Below are 19,929 nucleotides of genomic sequence, written 5' to 3' on the forward strand. Positions count from 1 at the left end.
TTGTAACAACACACACACAAATATAATAGTGAGTGAAACTAAAGTCCTATCTAGGTGATGCACCCTCTATGGGCATTTGCAGGTGGCCTAGGATTGTAAAGAGGGATCTCTGATAATTAATGTTTCCCAAATTTTGGGAAGTTTAATGCAACTGTATTTGTTTAAATTAGGTTGATTCCTGAGTGCATATGCAGATTCAGAGAACAGTCTTTCTTTTTTGAATTTACTATTGAATTTTTGAATCCACATCTGCACTCAGGAATCGACCTAATATAAACAAATACATTTAACTTCCCAAAATTTGGGAAACATTAATTATCAGAGATCCCACTTTACATTCTAGGCCACCTGCAAATGCCCATAGAGGGTGCACCACCTAGATAGGACTTTAGTTTCACTCACTATTGTATTGTATTTGTGTGCATGTTGTTACAAAAAAGTTTTTTTGTAATCCCTGAAGATGTCTCTGTCAGTGACGGAGACAAAATATTGGAAGTATTAAAATTAGTTTTAATTCTTTCTCGGTGCTGATAATATTCCATTAAACCTCCAACATGAATTCTTCACAGCACGTAAACCTCAACACACGGACCAAGCATGGCAGTAATCTGCTTCATCTAAACAAGGTGGTGATTTGCCAGCCAATGAAAGACATCTACCTCCTAGAGTTCTAGTTGGCATTTCCTCCAGCTAGGTAAGGTATTGCTTTGTGGCAGTGTACATGGAAAGTGGGGTTTGAGTGGAATATATTGCCTGAATGTGTTGTTGAATGCCAGGAGTGCGAATTAGTTTAAGGTTTAATATTATGTATTGAATGAGACCACCCATAATGAGGTGTTGGCTTCATGGATGTTTATTATCATATTGTAATAATGCTACTTGTCATTATGCACAACATTATAGCAAAACTAACCAGAAATTGACTCTGGTTCAGGTCGGGATCTGTGCTGTTGTGCTCTAATGTTGTTCTCTTAAAATCACATGCTTCCCCCCCCACCCCCCCCCCCCCCCACCCCCCCCCCCCCCCACCCCCCCCCCCCCCCACCCCCCCCCCCCCCCACCCCCCCCCCCCCCCACCCCCCCCCCCCCCCACCCCCCCCCCCCCCCACCCCCCCCCCCCCCCACCCCCCCCCCCCCCCACCCCCCCCCCCCCCCACCCCCCCCCCCCCCCACCCCCCCCCCCCCCCACCCCCCCCCCCCCCCACCCCCCCCCCCCCCCACCCCCCCCCCCCCCCACCCCCCCCCCCCCCCACCCCCCCCCCCCCCCACCCCCCCCCCCCCCCACCCCCCCCCCCCCCCACCCCCCCCCCCCCCCACCCCCCCCCCCCCCCACCCCCCCCCCCCCCCACCCCCCCCCCCCCCCACCCCCCCCCCCCCCCACCCCCCCCCCCCCCCACCCCCCCCCCCCCCCACCCCCCCCCCCCCCCACCCCCCCCCCCCCCCACCCCCCCCCCCCCCCACCCCCCCCCCCCCCCACCCCCCCCCCAGCTGGTTAGAGCAGATTATTGTTCTGTTTTTAAGGGTGTTAATGACTCCATATTTTTGTGATGGGTGGTGGTATGAATTAGCATGTAGATATTGGCCAGTGTGTGTCGGTTTGCGGTAGACCGTGAAGGATAGACTGCCTGAAGGAAGACGTGTGACCAGTGTATCCAGGAACAGGAGCGAGTTCTGATTTTCAATTTCGATAGTAAATTACATGCGTTCGTGTTGTTTGTTCAGGTGGCTAAGGAATGTGTTTAGCATTTGTCGCCCATGTGGCTAGATAACGAACACGTCATCAATGTATCTAAGCCACACTGTAGGTTTTAGAGTGAAGGAATCAACAGCACTTTGCTCAAAAGTTTCCATATAGAAGTTAGCAATTGGGGGGGGGGGTAGTGGTGAGCCCATGCCATATCTTCTTTTTGCAGGTAAAATTTATTTTGCCACACGAACTAACCGGAACGTAGTACGCGGATAAAGAAGGCCGTAATGTTGGGCGGATATTTGTTCCGTAGGAGAAGAATTGTGTCATTGATTGGGACATTTGTGAAGACGGCAGATACATCGAAACTGACTAATAAGTCATCTTTGTTGAGTCTTATGTTTTTAATTTTCTTTATAAAGTGTTGTGTGTTCTTTTTGTAGGAGGGGGAAATGACCTACCAACTCCTTGAATGCTGATGCTAATTTCTTGGCTAGGTGGTAATTAGGGCTATCTATTCCTTCCACAATAGGTGGAAGTGACACATTTTGTTTATGTACTTTCGGGACACCATATATTCTGGGAGAGCGGGCGTAATGGGGTATGGGTTTTTTTAACCGTGTCTGATGGCCATGAAGTGATGGACTTAAGTAACTTAATAAACAAAATTAAAAACATAACACTCGACAAAAATGACTTAGTCAGTTTCGACGTTTCTGCCCTCTTCACAAATGTCCCAATCAATGTGTCATTGATTGGGATTGACACATTGACATTGAGAATTGTCAATGACACATTGACAATTCTCCTATGGAACAAATTTCCGCCTGACATTACGGCCCTCTTTGTCCATGTACTACGTTCCGGTTACTTCGTGTGGCAAAATAAATTTTACCTACAAAAAGAAAGTACGGCCATGGGCTCACCACTATCTCCCCCCCAATCGCTAACTTCTATATGGAAACTTTTGAGCAAAATGCGCTTGATTCCTTCACTCTAAACCTACAGTGTGGCTTAGGTACGCTGTCGATGTGTTCGTTATCTGGCCACATGGGCAACAAAAGCTAAACACATTCCTTAGCCACTTAAAACAAACAACATGAGCACATACAATTTACTATCGAAATTGAAAATCAGAACTCGCTCCCGTTCCTGGATACACTGGTCACACGTCTTCCTTCAGGCAGTCTATCCTTCACGGTCTACTGCAAACCAACACACATGCACACTGGCCAATACATACATGCTAATTCATGCCACCACCCATCACAAAAATATGGAGTCATTAACACCCTTAAAAACAGAACAATAATCTGCTGTAACCAGCAAGCTCTGAAACAGGAACTAAAAATCATAAGCTACACATTTATAAATAATGGCTATAATAAAAATACTATTAATAACATACTTCATAAAACATCATAAAACGAATGGTTGTGTTTTCAGAGAGCTCCCGAAAGCTAAGTACAATTTTGAGTAAAAATTAGAATATAGGTTAAAATCATAACGTAATATTGCCTAATTTTGGTAGCTTGTTGTGTCTGTGGGATTTTGGTGTGAATTACGATATTTAATTTAGTATATAACGTTACGTTTCATAGATTTGAATATGGCGCCAATGCGACATAAGATAATGGCGTCCAAAAATACGACGGCATTGTACAAAAACTATAATGTGAGAGAGTTTGTCCAATGTGATGTGTGTGGAATGTATGCATTCACGAATGAGGCTGGAATTTGGATTGAAAGTGATAGTGGTGGGAGAATGTGCAGAAAGTGTAAGCAAAGTGAGGAGTTGAAGTGCATGTCAGGTAGTGAGATAGTTATGGTTGAGGAAAGCCAGAATTGCCAGAATGTGAGTGAAAATAGTGGCTTGATAGAGAATTGTGATGTACAAGATGGCAATGAGAGCGGTGATCTAAGAAAGAGTGAAAGCAACCATACTGAGAGAGAAAATGGTTTAAATGATAAAAATAATGAGGAATTATTTGTAGGAAGTGAGATCGCTAGGTTGCGCGCAGTGATACAAAATGCGCAGCGGCAGTTAGAGCACCTGCAAAACTCTTTCCAGAGTGATTCGGCTGACGTAAAAAAACAGTGCAAGAATGAGAGAGTTTCTGAAATGAAGGAAAGAGTGTTGTATGGTGACTCGTTATTAAGAGGGGTGATAGATGGCAGTGTAACTAAATCGTACTTACCGGGTGCGAAATTTAAGGATGTAAGTGAGAGTATTGGAGTGCAAAAACAGAGGGTGAAAGAATTAATAATTGTGGCGGATACGAATGAATTGAAAGGTGATAAATTTTTTATGAGAGAGGACTTGAAAGTATTGTTAAAGGTAGCGAAAGAAAAGAGTGACAGAGTTAGAATGGTTAGTCTGTTGCCGCGGTATGACAGAGAGGAGTTTAGGAGGAGGGCCATAATCGCAAATGACATTATGCGTAGGTTATGCAGACGGTGTGGTGTGGAATTCGTGGACGTGTGGAATAAGTTTGAAGGGCGAAAGGACTTATACAAGATGGATAGCCTGCATTTGAATGGACTTGGTGTGCGGAGACTGGAAAGAGTGTTGCTGAATGAAGTGAAAATGGATGTGCAAAACCAGGGAAACTAGAACTACCAATGAGGGGGGGGGAGGGAATGGATATGCAGACATCAGTGAGACAGATGAGTGTAAGAATGTATATAATGTACCCGAGCCAGCACTAAGGACAAAAAATGGGAATGGGTCATTTAGAATAACGTATCAATATAGGGGTGGGACTAAGGGATCACTGCATTTCATGTATACTAATGCTAGGAGTATTAGGAACAAGAAGGAAGAATTTTTGGCCTTGATTGGCTCTTCCTGGCCACAGGTTATTGGCATTAGTGAAACATTGCTGACAGAAGAAGATATAGTTAGTGGGATAGAATGTGTAGGTTATAGTGTGTTTAGGAGGGACAGAGAGAATAAAATTGGGGGAGGGGTATTATTGATGATAGCTGATGAACTGCAGCCAAGGAGAATTGAAGTTGTATCGCAGGATAGTGAAAGGAGCTCATTTGAGGCTATTTGGTGTGAGATTGAGACTGGCAGAATAAAATATACAGTTGGGTGCTGCTATAGACCAGGTGATGGAATAGATGGTGGAGATAGTATGCATAGGGAAATTGATGAAATGAGTGGAAGGAGGGTAATTATTATCGGGGATTTCAACTATGGTAACATTGATTGGAAGGAGGAGAGGACACATGTGAGGAAGGAAAAGGATTTTATTCAATTATTAAGGGATAACTATCTGAGACAGCATGTAATTGAAAATACTAGGGGTGTGAGAGTGCTTGACCTGGTAATAGCATCTGAGAATTTGACTGTAATGAATATGACCATGTTGCCACCTATTGGTGAGAGTGATCATAAGGTCTTGACCTGGGAGGTGGCTAAAGGTGTGGAATTTTCGATTAAGACAGGGTATATGTGGAATTACCATGCTGGCAAGTATGACAAGCTTAGGAGATTGCTTGGATCAGTGCCATGGCATGTACAACTGCAAGGGCTGGATGTCGATAGAGCATGGGAAGTGGTCAAGGAGCATTTACAGGAGGTAATGGCTGATTGTATACCTAGGGTCCGAATAGTAAAACAAGTAGGGGTTAAATGGATGAATAACACCATTAAGCTTGAGCTGCAAAAAAAAGAAACAACTGTGGAGGGAATTTAAAGAAAGGGGTGACCTGCAGGCACACGAACGGTATAAAGTGCAGGCCAGAAAGGTAACGAGTGTGGTAAAAAAAAGCAAAAGCGGATTATGAAAGGAAACTAGCTTTGCAAGCAAAAGAGAATCGAAAACAGTTCTTTCAATATGCTGCAAGCAAGAAAAAAACTGTACACGGCAAAATGATTTTAAGGAATGATGATGGTAAGGAGGTCACTAAATCAGTCAATATAGTGGAGTTACTGAACGCGCACTTTGCAAAAGCATATCATCCAGGTGGTGACATTGAAAAAGTGAAGGAACCATTAGTTTATACGGGAATAGTGATGAATGAAGTGGAGGTGACTAGTTTATTACAGAACCTTAAAGTGAACACATCTGTGGGATTGGATGGTATACCGGCACTGGTCTTGCGTGAAGCGGCTAAAGAATGATCAATGCCCTTGGCCATGTTGTTTAATCTGATTCTCAGGTCTGGCTTAGTCCCGAAGGTGTGGAAAGAGGGGAAAATAGTTTCACTGCATAAAGGAGGATCCAAGACTACGGTTGCAAATTACTGACCGATCAGCATATCAGGAGTTGTTGTCAAGGTCTTAGAGAAAGTAGTCAAAGGAAAAATACAGGAATGGATTGATGAAAACGAGATACTGTACAGGGGACAGCATGGCTTTGTGAAGGGTAGATCATGCTTCAGTAACTTGCTCAAGTTTTATAACAAGGTGACGGCTGAACTGGATAAGGGAAATGGATTTACAGTGATACTGCTGGACCTGGCAAAGGCGTTTGACAGGATACCACATGGAATACTAATCCATAAACTACAACATATGGGAATGGATATAGGTTTGGTGAGATGGATAGGTGGTTGGTTGATGGAGAGATATCAAAGAGTAGTTTATTCAGGAGTAGAGTCCAAAAGATGGCCTGTGACTAGTGGTGTGCCGCAGGGTTCTGTTCTTGGACCGCTGCTGTTTAATCTGTTCATTAACGATATAGGGAAGGATCTAAGTGGAACAATTCATTTGTTCGCTGATGATGCAAAGTTGGGTAGGGCAATAGTGAATGCAGAAGATGTCAAAGTCTTGCAGGATGACTTAGATAGATTGGAGTTCTGGGCTAAGGAGAATGGATGTCAATTTAATGTGACAAAATGTAAGGTTATGCATTTTGGGGTGAAAAGATTAGCAGCAGTATACCACATTGGTGGAACTGTACTCCAAGAGATTGATGAGGCCAGGGACTTGGGAGTGTTGGTGGATAAGGAGATGAAGTTTAGGGGGGCACACTGCAAAGTAGCTAAATCAGCTCATCAACTCACTTGGTTGATGAAAAATACCTTGACGAGCAGAGACAAGCAAGTTATTGTACCTCTGTACCGAGCCTTGATAAGACCTCATCTCGATTACTGTGCCCAGATTTGGTCACCTCGGTTCCTTCTTGATGGGGAGGAGGTGGAGAGGATCCAGAGGCGAGTGACTAAGATGATAACAGGTCTATGGAATGAACCATATGAGAACAGGTTGAAGATTTGTGGGTTGCAGAAACTAGTTGATAGGCGGAGGAGGGGAGATATGATTGAGACATTCAAATTGCTAAAGGGATTCTATAGGATTAATTCAGAGGATATTTTTGAGATCAGGACTGGTGGTGGGAGAACTAGGGGACACCTATGGAAGCTGGGCAAGAGTGTGGTTAGCAGGGGTGTTAGAGCTGGGTTCTTTACTTTTAGAGTGGTAAATGAGTGGAATAAGCTGCCACAGTCTGTTGTGGGTGCTATGACGGTGAACGAGTTCAAGACAAGGTATGATAGATACTGTGAGAATGTAATCGCATAGTTGTGTGGACATGATGTTTAGGGCCTCCCTCGATGAGTCTAAAGACTCCTGGAGTCGCCCGAAATAATAATAATAATAATCATCAAAAAAGAATCTAGATTACAGTAAAACCATAGCCATCCCATACATTAAAGGGTTATCAGAAAAAATCAAAATCCTACACCATTATAATTTCAATGCCACCTTTAAACCACCTACAAAACTTAAAAACATATTCAACTCCTCCAAGGATCCTCTCCTCCCATTGGCACATCCAGGAGTTTATTGCATCCACTGCACCTGTAACTTACTGTACATTACTGAAATAGGACGTACAATTCCTTATATGCAAGAAAGAACACGTAAGACACATTAAATCTAACCATTTTGGTGAAGCAGGCCTCTTAGATCATGCTCTCAACACCTTACACCAAATCGACTGGAAAAGTACCCGCTCTTCACACCATACAAAAACCTGGTATGAAAGAAAATTTAAGGAAGCCTGTGAAATTCTGATAAACCATCCAAATATCAACAATAATGGTGGCATGAAAATTCCATGAATCTGGATGGAACACATTCTGCCTACTTAACATTTAGTATCCAGCATACTTCAGGACTCTAGGCAACCTTCAACTATTATTGAAAACTTTTCCATACCAACTGGTTGGAATTTATATGTATAATCATGGTGTTAATATATATATATATATAGACTTGTTGTTGCTTCCAATGTAATTTTACAACCAATAGATAATATTAATAATAAGATTAGTTGATGTAGTAAGGTTTTTTTTTTTTTTTTTTCACTAGAGGTCTGGCCAATAATTGTTGTAACGGTTGGTCAGTAACTTTAGCAAACCATGTAGATTGTAGTGCAGGTTGTTTCTCTTTATATAGTATATATGCTGCTGAAGATGACCTTGATATAAATGTCAAAATGTGGAATTTGGTGTATATTAAACTAAAGCTTTACTCAAACACAGTAGTTGTTTCCATAATTTTCCAAAATGCAGCACCTGTGATATTTGGCCTAGAGTCCTGATATCTATTTTTTATTTTATTTTTTTTTTTAAGGGGGACTATAGAATTTCCTGTTGGCTTTTGAAGTCATTTATTACTTTCATGTTGCCATTTTTTGTTTTTGAACTCAGTGTCACTTATATGAGGTACTCTAGGTCAATGTTTTTCGAACTTTCTGACTATAACCCACAGTAAGAAATATGTTTTACATTTTGACTCAGCACACCGCTATATATATATATATATATATATATATATATATATATATATATATATATGTCATCATCATCATCATCCATTGTCGATCCACTGCTGGATGAAGTCCTTTCTAAGATTAATCCAAAACTCTCTGTCCATGGCTCTCCTTTTCCATGTCACTCCTGCAAATCTGATGCAAATCATCAATCCGCTGTGATTTAGGTTGTCGTCGTGGTCATTTTTCCTCTTGTGGAATCCAATCCAGTACTTCTTTTGTCCATCGCTGATCTTGTCTTCGAGCAATATGCCCAGTCCATTGCCAATTCAGATGTTTTGCTCTTCCTATGATGTCAGAGACTTCGGTTTGATTTCTTATTCATGTTTTGTGATCCAATCTTGTGATACCAAGCATACTTCTTTCCATACTAAATTGTGTTGTTCTTAATTTTTGAATTTCCTTTGCATTCAGTGTCCATGTTTTACAGCCATATGTCAGCATAGGAAAAATACATTGGTTAAAAACTGTTCTCTTCAGTCATAATGGTAGTTGGCTTTTGAATATCGAATGTAATTTTCCAAATGCTTTCCACCCAATTGTGCATCTTTTTAATTTCATCCATGATATTTTGTTCCATTGATATCTGTTGTCCTAAGTACATGTAATGATACTTGTTTAATTTCCTCATTATTGATTTTTATTATTTCTGGTTGGACATAGCTAATGAACATAACTTGGGTCTTCTTTAGGTTTATCTTTAGGTCTGCTGTTCTGCTAGCAATTTGGAGCTCATGGATACGAGTCTGTAATTCATGTGCAGTTGAAGTAAGGATAACTATGTCATCTGCAAAGTGCAAATGGCTTAAATATCTTCCATTTATCTTCAGACCTTTCCCTTCCCAATCAAGAAGTTTGAATATTTCTTCTAGGCACGCTATGAATAATTTTGGAGATATTGTGTCACTCTGTCTTATACCTCTCTGTATTCCCACAGTAGAGATGTTTCCATTGAAATGAATTGCTGCTGTGGCATTGGTGTATGCTGATTTGATGGTTCTGATGTAGGGCTCCTCCACTTGTTGGTTTCGTAATGCTTTAAGTATTGCACAAGTTTTAAGTGAATCAAAGGCTTTCTCTTAGTCAATAAAACCAAGATATAGTGGTAATTAATATTCATTACACCGTTCAATAATCTGCTGTACAACTTGAATATGGTCCGTTGTACTAAAGCCCCTTCGAAAGCCTGCCTTCTTTTGGTTGTGCTAGATCCAGAGTCGCACAAAGCCTATAAGCTAAGACTTTTGTAAACACTTTGTAGACCACTAATAGTAGACTGATAGGTTGGTAGTTTGTCAAGTCTTCGATCTCATGTATCAGAATTAGGATAGCCTTCTTCCATGTTGTTGGTACATCATTTTTCTTCAGGCATAAAGTAAATAGTTTTGCTAAGAGTTTGTAGATTATTTCTCCACCTGTTTTTAGAAGTTCAACTATAATTCCATCCTCACCTGCAGCTTTCCCATTTTGGAAGCTTTGGATGCTCTGCATAACTTCTTCTGGTAGAATATGTGGTACTTCAGCTGTGTCTTAATTGTCTTCTTCTTCATTTAATTCTATATATAGGCTGAGAAGTGATATCCCAAGGTTGCTGAGGTTGTACACATCAGCCAAATCACAACATAGGCAAAGCAAACCCCAAGCATTTGCTGCCTTGAAAAATCAGTTTAATATCTAGTGGCCTGTATCAGATATTAAGCTGATAAGATCAGATACTGCAGTGTTATCTTAGCCAAAAGGCCTTGAAGCAAAAAGTGTAGTATCTGTTAGAATGTCTTATGGGCCACAAGATATTAAACTGACTTTTGGAAAGTGTCAGGTTGCATGTCACCTTATTCCATCTTTGCCTCAAGTTGCCCTGGTGTTGCATTATCTTTAGGATCAGTTCTCTTCATCAGAGAGAAAAATGAAAACCATACGTATATGTATAACTGAAACAAACGTTATACAAAACAGTACGTGTCCATATTACATATAATTAAAGTAAAAACAAAACTGTAACAAAGTTCGTATCAAAGATGCCTTCTATTAACATTTAAATACAACATAGAAAAAAAAACTCAAACTAAACAACAAAAACAGATATTAGGAAATGTGTTATTTAATGCCACTGGTGAGCTTGCCATAAAACATAAAAGGATTAATTTTTATTCACATTAATAAACAGATTTTTGCTCACTATTCTACCACTAAATACACTATTTATTTTTGCTCACTATTGTACTTTATTCTACTACTAAATACAGTGCAGATGCAGTGTGTAAATTGGAGCCATCTGGAATGAAAACATTTGACTCGTTCTGCATAAAGTTAAACAACTCCCCTCCCACAGACATTGTATATTATCATTAAGACAGTGCTAATTATACAATTAAAATTTAATCTAAAACATTCAAAGTACCATGTATATATTTAAAACTTAATAAAAATGCACCTGCTCAATGCAGAAGGGACGTGATGTGCTGACAAGTGAGTTCCCTCTTTTAGAGAAAGGCAGGATGTGATACCATCTGGCACGAACATGTTAAAGCTGCAAAATCTAGATATGCACTCTGATATTATCTATTATTTTTCATTTAAAAAAAATGCCAGTTGCAATCCACAGTTTGAAAAACACTGTTCTAGGTAATACGAGGATGCACTTTTTTTGTCAGGGCTGTATATATGTTGTCCACGACGTAGAGATTTTTATCTTGTCACATATTTTCTTATAAGTGTTTCACATGCCTCTTTAAATTTTATTTCATGCCATGTTCTTGTGTGATATAAAAGTTGATTGCATGTCTGCTCAGTTCTATGGAAAGTGTTCATTACATGGTTGGAAGGCCTGTTTCTCCATGATGGATATGGTTTTGGTATTCTTTTTTCCTGATATTAACTGTATTATTATTATTGTTCCGGGCAACTCCAAGGAGTCGACAGACTCATCGAGGGAAGCCCTTGCCTTGAACTCATTCACGGTCGTAGCACCCACAACAGACTCTGGAAGCTTATTCCACTCATTCACTACTCTCCAAGTAAAAAACCTAGCTCTAACACCCTTGTCAACCACGCTCTTGCCCAGCTTCCATTCATGGCCCCTAGTCCTCCCACCACCAGTCATATTTTCAAAAATACCTTCTGGATCAATGTTATAGAAACCCTTCAGTAATTTGAATGTCTCAATCATATCACCCCTCCTTCGCCTATCGACCAATTTCTGCAACCCACAAATCTTCAACCTATTCTCATAAGGTTCATTCCACAGACTTGCTATCATCTTGGTCACTCATCTCTGGATCCTCTCCACTTCCTCCCCATCACGAAGAAACCCTGGTGCCCATAACTGGGCACAGTTGTCCAGATGGGGTCTTATCAAGGCTCGATACAGAGGAACAACAACTTGTTTGTCTCTGCATGTTAAAGTATTTTTCAGAAGCCAAGTGATTTGGTGAGCTGTTTTAGTCACTTTTGCAATGTGCCCCCTAAACTTCAATTCCCTATCCACCAATGCAATATACTGCTGCTATTCTTTTCACCCCAAAGTGCATAACCTTACACTTTGCCACATTAAATTGACATCCATTTTTCCTAGCCCAGTCCTCCAAACTATCCAAATCATCCTGTAAAATTTTGACATCCTGTGCACTCATAATTGCTCTACCCAACTTTGCATCATCAGCAAACAAGTGAACACTTCCTCTCAAATCCTTTCCTATATCATTGATGAAAACAAATTGAAAAGCAGTGGTCCAAGAACAGAGCCCTGTGGCACTCCACTAGTCACAAGCCATCTTTTAGACTCCACTCCTGAATAAACCACTCTCTGGTATCTCTCCTTCAACCACCCTCCTATCCATCTCACCAACCCTATATCTATCCTCATCTGCTCCAGTTTACTGATTAGGGTTCTATGTGGTATCCTATCAAAAGCCTTGGCAAGGTCCAGTAGTATTACTGTAAACCCATTACCCCTATCCAGTTCAGCCGTCACTGTGTTATAAAATGTGAGCAAGTTACTGAGGCATGATCTATCCTTCACAAAACCATGTTGTCCCCCATACATTATCCCATTTTCATCTATCCAATCCTATATTCTTTTCTTGACTAATTTCTCTAAGACCTTGACAATGATTCCTGATATGCTAATCGGTCAGTAATTTACAACAGCACTCTTGGAACCACCTTTATGCAGTGGAACTATTTCCCCCTCTTTCCACCCCTTTCCCTCGGGACTAACCCAATCCCAAGACTCAAATTAAACAAAATGGTCAAGGGTACTGACAATTCTTTAGCTGCTTCTCGTACAACACGAGCTGGTATACTATCCAATCCCACAGATGTATTGACATTGAGGTTATGCAATAGACTACTCACCTCCACTTCATTCACCACAATTCCCGTATAATCTACTGGTACATTCGTTTCTGCAGTGTCACCACCTGGGTGATATATTATCAGGTCCTTTCATGCATTAGTGAAATGGAATGAAAGGACGTGGGGAGAGGGGGATCTTTAGATGTGCTGAATTAAAAGTAGTTTTTATGTTGTATTTCTTTAGGTTTCCACTTATTTTCTAACCGATAGACCTTTAATATATTACAATATTTAATGTATGTCAGTTATCTTTGTATAATATCCATTTTAGCAATGTTGGTTCTGATATTGCATTTTTTTTTTGTAGGGTATTTATTATTCCTAGTGTTGGGTGGTGGTGGTAGTAGCAGTCTACATTAAAAAACTGACCAGTATGTGGTTTATAATAAACACTAAATGAAAGACAGTCCGACAGAAGGCAAGCTACTAGCATATTCAAGAACGGTAAGGAATCGTGTTTTTCTATGTCTATCATGAATTATATGTGCTCAGGTTGTTTAAATGGCTTAGGAAAGAATTCAAGGTTTGGTATCCAAATTATGAATACATCATCAATGCTATCTAAGTCAAACCTTTGGTTTTACATATGCAAATTCAACAGCTTTGCCAGGTTAAGCACCCTGATCATAGCACATTGGCAAAGAGGGCTTCGGTGAAAATTTTTTCTTGATTGACACTAATTATCATAGAGGCGAGAAGTATTCTAGGAGGAGAACATTGATAGCAAATGAATCAATACACAGGTTATATAGAAGAAATGATGTAGGGGATTGCAGACCTATGATTTGAATTTGATGAATGGAAGGATTTGTATAATCCTGACAGGCTATACTTGAATGGTTTCAGTGTTAAGTGTCTAGAGAGATTTCGTCACCAAGAGCACGAAAACCCAAAGTCAGGACAATGGAAACAATAGAATGGATGTAGGTGAGTGTGAGAATGACCAACATGTAGAATCTGGTCTCTCAAGCAGTAATATCAAATAGAGTAGTCAATTTGGGAAGAAGTAAAGATTGTTTGGGTCCTAAAGTAGGGTGACCAGATTTTCAAAACAAACAAAAAAAGGGACATTTTGAATTTTCAGCAATTAAAAAAAAGGACAAAAACGGGACACTTCTGGTATACTCTACATAAAAATGGAATAACATATAATTACTGTATAATTATTTGGACTAAGTTAAACACAGGACTGAGGTGTGCATTATAGTTATGGATATCAGCATTATCATTATTATTATATTTATATGAAGACATTATATAAATGTCTTCATATAAATGAATGAAGGCATCTTGAAAGAATCAACACTTCCAAAAGTGTTGGTTTTTTCAAGATGCACTCAAAAGTCAATACACGAAATGTCAAAGTGTGTTTTGATCATAATTATTGCTTTTACAGTCTTGGCGTTGAAGCGGTTCTTTTCATCAGACCACAAAATTCATGAGAGAAAAAATTCTCTCTACAGCTGCATTTGTTCCTGGGATTGCCATAACAAACGGAACAACTGGCTGTATGTTTTTGGAGTGGATGTTATTTTCGTTTCGGCCAAGTTTATGCAGTTGTTCTGACTATGTTTACGTGTTCCGAGATCAGCTCTCACTTGCAGTTGTCATAGTAACGAAAACCTCCCACATCACACCACTTTTTGTCCACTTCAGTGTTTGTGTCCTTCCATCTTGGAGTTCACAACATTATTTATATGGCTGACTTCATGATGTAACATCTTGACTTGAACTGTGAGCAGCAGCTGCCAATTTATGTTTTTGTTTTGTCAAATGCTGTTTTATATCAGAACGGCCTCCATGTTCAATTGAAAAAAACCAAACGACATACAGTACATTGAAACTTGTTTGCTGTTTCATCGTCTTTCAAGAAGTGATATTCTTATTTTAAGTCCTGAGTGAAACTACACTTTCTTTTCAGCATGAGAAAATCTGGATGAAATATCACCAGTCACAATATATTCTCACTTTAGCTTTCACAATTACTAACAGACCAGCATAAGAAGCACAAAACATTGGTATGGTAGACAAAGTAACCTTGTTACTGCCCAGATGCAGCAGTGTTGCCACCGGTTGCAGCATTTTCATCCTATCGCAGAGAGAATGTGTGTGTGTGTGTGTGTGTGTGTGTGTGTGTGTGTGTGTGTGTGTGTGTGTGTGTGTGTGTGTGTGTGTGTGCGCGCATTCATAATGGTTGATAATCATCATAGCATGCATGTTTCGATCTCAAGCTATCACATCACCAGCAGAGACATTATCCTTTCCATATTCGAACAAACAGGAATGAAGTCATGTCACAAATTCAAAAAAGGGACAAAACAGAACTAAAGTTAATAAAAAGGGATAATTAGCATCCTGTTAATGCTTTGTCGGGACAATGGGACCCAAGTCTAAAAAAGGGACATCTGGGCACCCTGTCCTAAAGGAACACTGTAGTTTCTATATACTAATGCTAGAAGTATCAGCAACAAGATGGAAGAGTTTTTAGCATTGGTTATTACAACCTTGTCAAAGTTATAGGCATTAGTTAGACTTGGCCAATGGCAGATGATGTAGTTAAAGGAATAGAATGTGAAGGGTATAGTTTTTTCAGGGAGGATAGAGAAGATAGGATGGGGAATAGATTCATTGCAGCTATAGGTCAGGGGGATACCAGGAATGATATGAAAGACATGCATTGGCAAATCAATACAATGAATGCAGGCCGAGTAATTATTCCATGGGGACTTCAGCTATGGAGATATAGATTGGAAGGTTGAAAGATCATGTGCAGGAAGGAAATGGAATTTATACAGTTACTGAGAGATAATTACTTGAGCCAGCATGTGTATGGGGAACTCAGGGTATGAGAGTATTGGATCTGGTCATGCGATCAGAAGAGCTATCCATAACCAAGGTGGTCACATTGCCTCCAGTTGGGGAGAGTGATCATGTAGTCTTGATTTGGGAGCTTGCAAAACATGGGGAACATTCTGTCAAGATATGGAACTGAAAAGATATGTGATTATGACAAGCTTATGAGCAAGCTTGAAGCTTTTCCATGTCATAAAAACCTACAATGGAAAGATGCTGGCAGCACTTGAGAGATAGTTAAGGAGTATTTAGAGAAGTAATATCAGATTCTATACCTAAAGTCAGAAGAGTTTAATCAGGTTGGTGCTAGATGGATGAATACTATCATTAAATAGAAGCTACAAAAAAAAAAAAAAAAGTTGTTGGAATATATAAGGAGAATAGTTATCAGCAAGCTCACGAGTAGCACAAAGGTCAGGCAAGAAAAATGACAAGCATAGTAAGGGAGGTAGAATCAGATTATGAGAAGATACTGTAGTGCAGTCTAAAGGAAATCCCAAATCACTTTTTCTTTCTTTTCAAAGAGACAAGTGAAGCCAGAACAGGCAAATGCTTAATCCTTGATAAGAAGATTACATACAGTTCACCACATTGATGGAATTGTACTTTCTCCCATTCTTTTCTATCAACTAGTAGTAGATAGAAAAGAATGAGAGAAAGATTCTGATCTGCCTGATACATAAGAAGAATGACAAAATAGTTTGTGGAATTTAACAGTGGTATTTCTTTGTAATGTACAACAGACAATATATTTACCTCTATTTGGTAGAGCAGATTAAACTCATTTATGGAGAGAACTGGTGTTTACCAAGTTGGTTTCAGGAAAGGCATATCCACAATTGGTCAGATACATATAGTTAAGCAGTTATTAAATAGAGAAAGTTTGGGAATTAAATATAAATATTCATCAGAGTTTTGTTTTCAACAAGCATATGACAGCATTAATAGAGAAAATTATCAGATTATGATAATTTTGGAATACCAGATAACTGGAAAATTCAGAAGCACAGGTTAAAATACCAAATGATTGAACAGATCCCTTCCCAATAACTCAAGGATTAAAACAAGGGGGTAGTCTAGCACCAATACTTTTTAACTAAGATTTGGAATATGTATCCAATCATTGCTAGTAGATGCTAAAAACACTCTAATAAGCAAATCAGTACAGATTGTAGCACATGCAGATGATATTAACATCATGTCAGAGCCAAACAGAAAGCAGAAGAAATGTATTTGGATCTAAAAAAAAACCAGCACAAGAGATAAGGCTAAAAATAATCAACATAACACGAAAAGAATGATTCATACAAGTGTGAAAATTGGGAACCTTGAAATAGAAAATGTAGAACAATTTAAATATTTAGGAGTAATGATCACTAGCTAACCAAACGAAATGGTGGAAGTACAGAATCAAATAAAGAGAGGTAATCAGGCTTTCTCTTCTCTCATGTGTATTCATTTCAAAAGCTATTCATTAGAAGATTAAAGGAAAAAAATATAAATTGATAATTTGCCCAGTTGTTACTTATGGATGTGAAACCTGGATATTCATGGCAAGGGTGGAGAATTTGATTTCTGCTTTTGAATGGAAAATCTTTAGAAAAATATTTGGCCCATTGAATGATAATGTTCTCTGGAGGATCAGATACAACTATGAGTTATATGAACTTTATAAAGAACTCACAATATCTAGTATAATCAAATTCAAAAAGTTGCAGTGGGTAGGATATGTATGGAAATGACAGATTTATTCTTGAAAAGACAATAAATAGTAAAAATTCTTGGTAAAAAGATCAAAAGCAAAACCTAGTACAATGGATAGACACCATTAGTCAAGATAGCAACATCATATTACAATGTCATAGTGGAGAAGTAAAGTTTTTAGACAGACAGGGTTGGAGTCAACAAATTCAGACCAAGATTTGGGCTGTAGTGCCATAAGAATAAGAAGTAAATAGTTGAAGTTTAGAGAAATATTGCTAAGTTTGCCAAGGTGTCTCATAGTATTACTCGTCTATTGAAGAGCACACTAACAAATAGAGATAAAGAAGTTGTTATTCATTTTTGTAAGTCATACACATTTGGATTACTGTGCTCCGGTCTGGTCACTTGTCGATGAGGAAGCAGTGGAAAAGATCCAGAGGCAAGTGATCAAAATGGTGATTGGTCTGTGGAATGCTCCCTATGAGGATAGATTGAGGGTTTGTGGATTGCAAAGTTTGTTGATAGGCAAAAAAGAGGGAATATGATAGAAACATATGTTACTAAAAGGGTTTTATTGGATTGATACAAAAGAAATGTTTCAGCACTTAGGTCATCCCTGGAAGTTGAGTGAAAATGCAGTTATTACGGGATGTGAGAACTACATTTTTGCTTGGAGAGTGGTGGAATGAGTTGCCAAAATTAATTATAATTATTTTGTCTAATGGATTCAAGGAGAGGTATGATAGATATTGATATTGTGTGGATAGTTTGGTATGGTTGAGAGACTCATTGCAGGAGACCTAATGATCTCTTGCAATGAATCTTTGGGCTCCATGGACATGCCTATTCAATAATAATGTTTGGGGAGGAGGTTGTAGAATGAAAATTGTTTCAGTGAACAGGATGCTAATAAAAAGTGCAGTGATGTTCAAGCTGACTATGAGATCATGTTTATCCTAAAATATAGTCTAATTTTGGTAATAAAGTATTAGCTATTTTTTATGTAGGAGGAGAAAGATCTACCAATTTCTTTAATGTTGCTGCTAATTTTTTGGCTTGGAAATATGTAAGACTCAATTGTTTCCATTACCAGTCTCAGTGGTATGTTGTCTTTGTGTATTTAAGGAGGGGAGGAGCATAGATTCTTGGTAGTTTTGAATAGTGTATGAATTTTTCCACAAACTCAGGTTTGCAGGAAGTAACTTCTTCCAGTAATTTTTTTGTTTTTGTTTTTGAATTTCTTTGTGGGTGGTAATTCACTACTTTGTAAGTATTGGTATCAGATACCACTAGGTTCATCTTTTGTATGTAATATTTTTCTATTTAGGATGACTGTTGCATTGCATATTGCTTTAAATTAAAGATGCCAAGAAATTGTATTCTTGGTTTTATCCTTTATCTAAGTGAGCAAACAAAGTTTGCACCTGAAGTAATTTCAGGACTGGGCAACTCATATATAGAGGAGTACAGTCACATCACTTACCTTAGTATATCATAATGCATTATGGGACTGGTCACTACTACCCATACCCTTAATCTGAGGTATGCTGATGTTACTGTACTCCTCTGTAATGACAAGGAAGAACTAGAACAAATTCTTCATAAAGTTAATAAGATCAGTGATAACAGGACTTCATTTCAATTCTAGCAAGACAAAGATTATAGTTTCTCAAAGGAAATACAAATGGGGAAGATCTTGAGAAACAAGTGTACCTTAATGGAGAAAGAATTGAGAAAGTCAGCAAGTTTGAGTACCTGGGATCCATTATTAATGTGAACAATTGCTATTCAGAAGACGTCAGAAGAAGATTAGGAATGACTTAAACAATGGTCAGAGACTTGTCTAAATTTTTGGAAGGATGGATCTATCTCCATGAATACAAATTGAGGATTTTGGATGCAGTTGTTTTTCTAACAGCAACTTATGGACTTGGAACCTAAAGAAGTCAGATAAGAAAAGAATAGCTGTTTTTTTGAGATGTGGTGTTACAGAAGGCTGTTGATAATATCATATACTGAAAGGTGTACAAATGAATGGGGATAATAAGAATATTGACAGAAGAAAGTTAAAATATTTTGGACACATTGAAAGGTTGGAAGGAGGATTTCTCAGAACAGTAATAAAAGGTAAAGTTCCTGGAAAAAGAGGAAGGGGTAGACCATCATTGAGATGGATGGATGGTGTGTGTGGAGTGACTGATCTTCAGAGAGTTGAAGCCTCCAAAAAAAGCATACAACAGGACTACATGGCGAGGCCTGGTGTGGCACATCACCGAACGTTGTAGTGACCATATGGCATCTGTGGATGCCCAGTGAATAGTTGATGGGGACATTTAATACTATAAGTGTATGGTTTTAGATCAATTAAACAGTAATGGCTAGAAGAGACACAAATCAATTTTCATGTTTGTATAACTTACAGATGTGTCCTGATCCTTTCAGATGTTCTAATTACTGCATTCTGTGAATGACATTTTTTTACAGTGGAACTCAACAGATCTGCATTGATTTGCCTCATATGCTACATTGTCTTTCAAGGTT

General features: G+C 39.0%; 2 pseudogenes across 2 annotated transcripts in view; one reads left to right on the forward strand and one right to left on the reverse strand.

Moving 5' to 3' along the window:
• LOC150092481 (ATP-dependent chromatin remodeler CHD4 pseudogene) overlaps nt 1–19,929 on the forward strand; it is a 59,491-nt pseudogene that overhangs the window by 30,152 nt on the left and 9,410 nt on the right. The window contains exon 2 of one of the 2 annotated variants that reach the window (XR_016550538.1): nt 13,139–13,275. The exons of the other annotated variant lie outside the window; for it this stretch is intronic. The product of XR_016550538.1 is annotated as an ATP-dependent chromatin remodeler CHD4 pseudogene, transcript variant X1 (transcript). The remainder of the gene's footprint in view (nt 1–13,138; nt 13,276–19,929) is intronic. 2 annotated transcript variants of the gene reach the window in all.
• LOC150092482 (U2 spliceosomal RNA) lies at nt 10,048–10,227 on the reverse strand (annotated as a pseudogene).

Source organism: Typopeltis vanoorti, chromosome 25 (assembly GCF_054136105.1).
Source record: "Typopeltis vanoorti isolate ZY-2024b chromosome 25, IOZ_Tvanoo_1.0, whole genome shotgun sequence".
Lineage (NCBI taxonomy): Eukaryota > Metazoa > Arthropoda > Arachnida > Uropygi > Thelyphonidae > Typopeltis > Typopeltis vanoorti.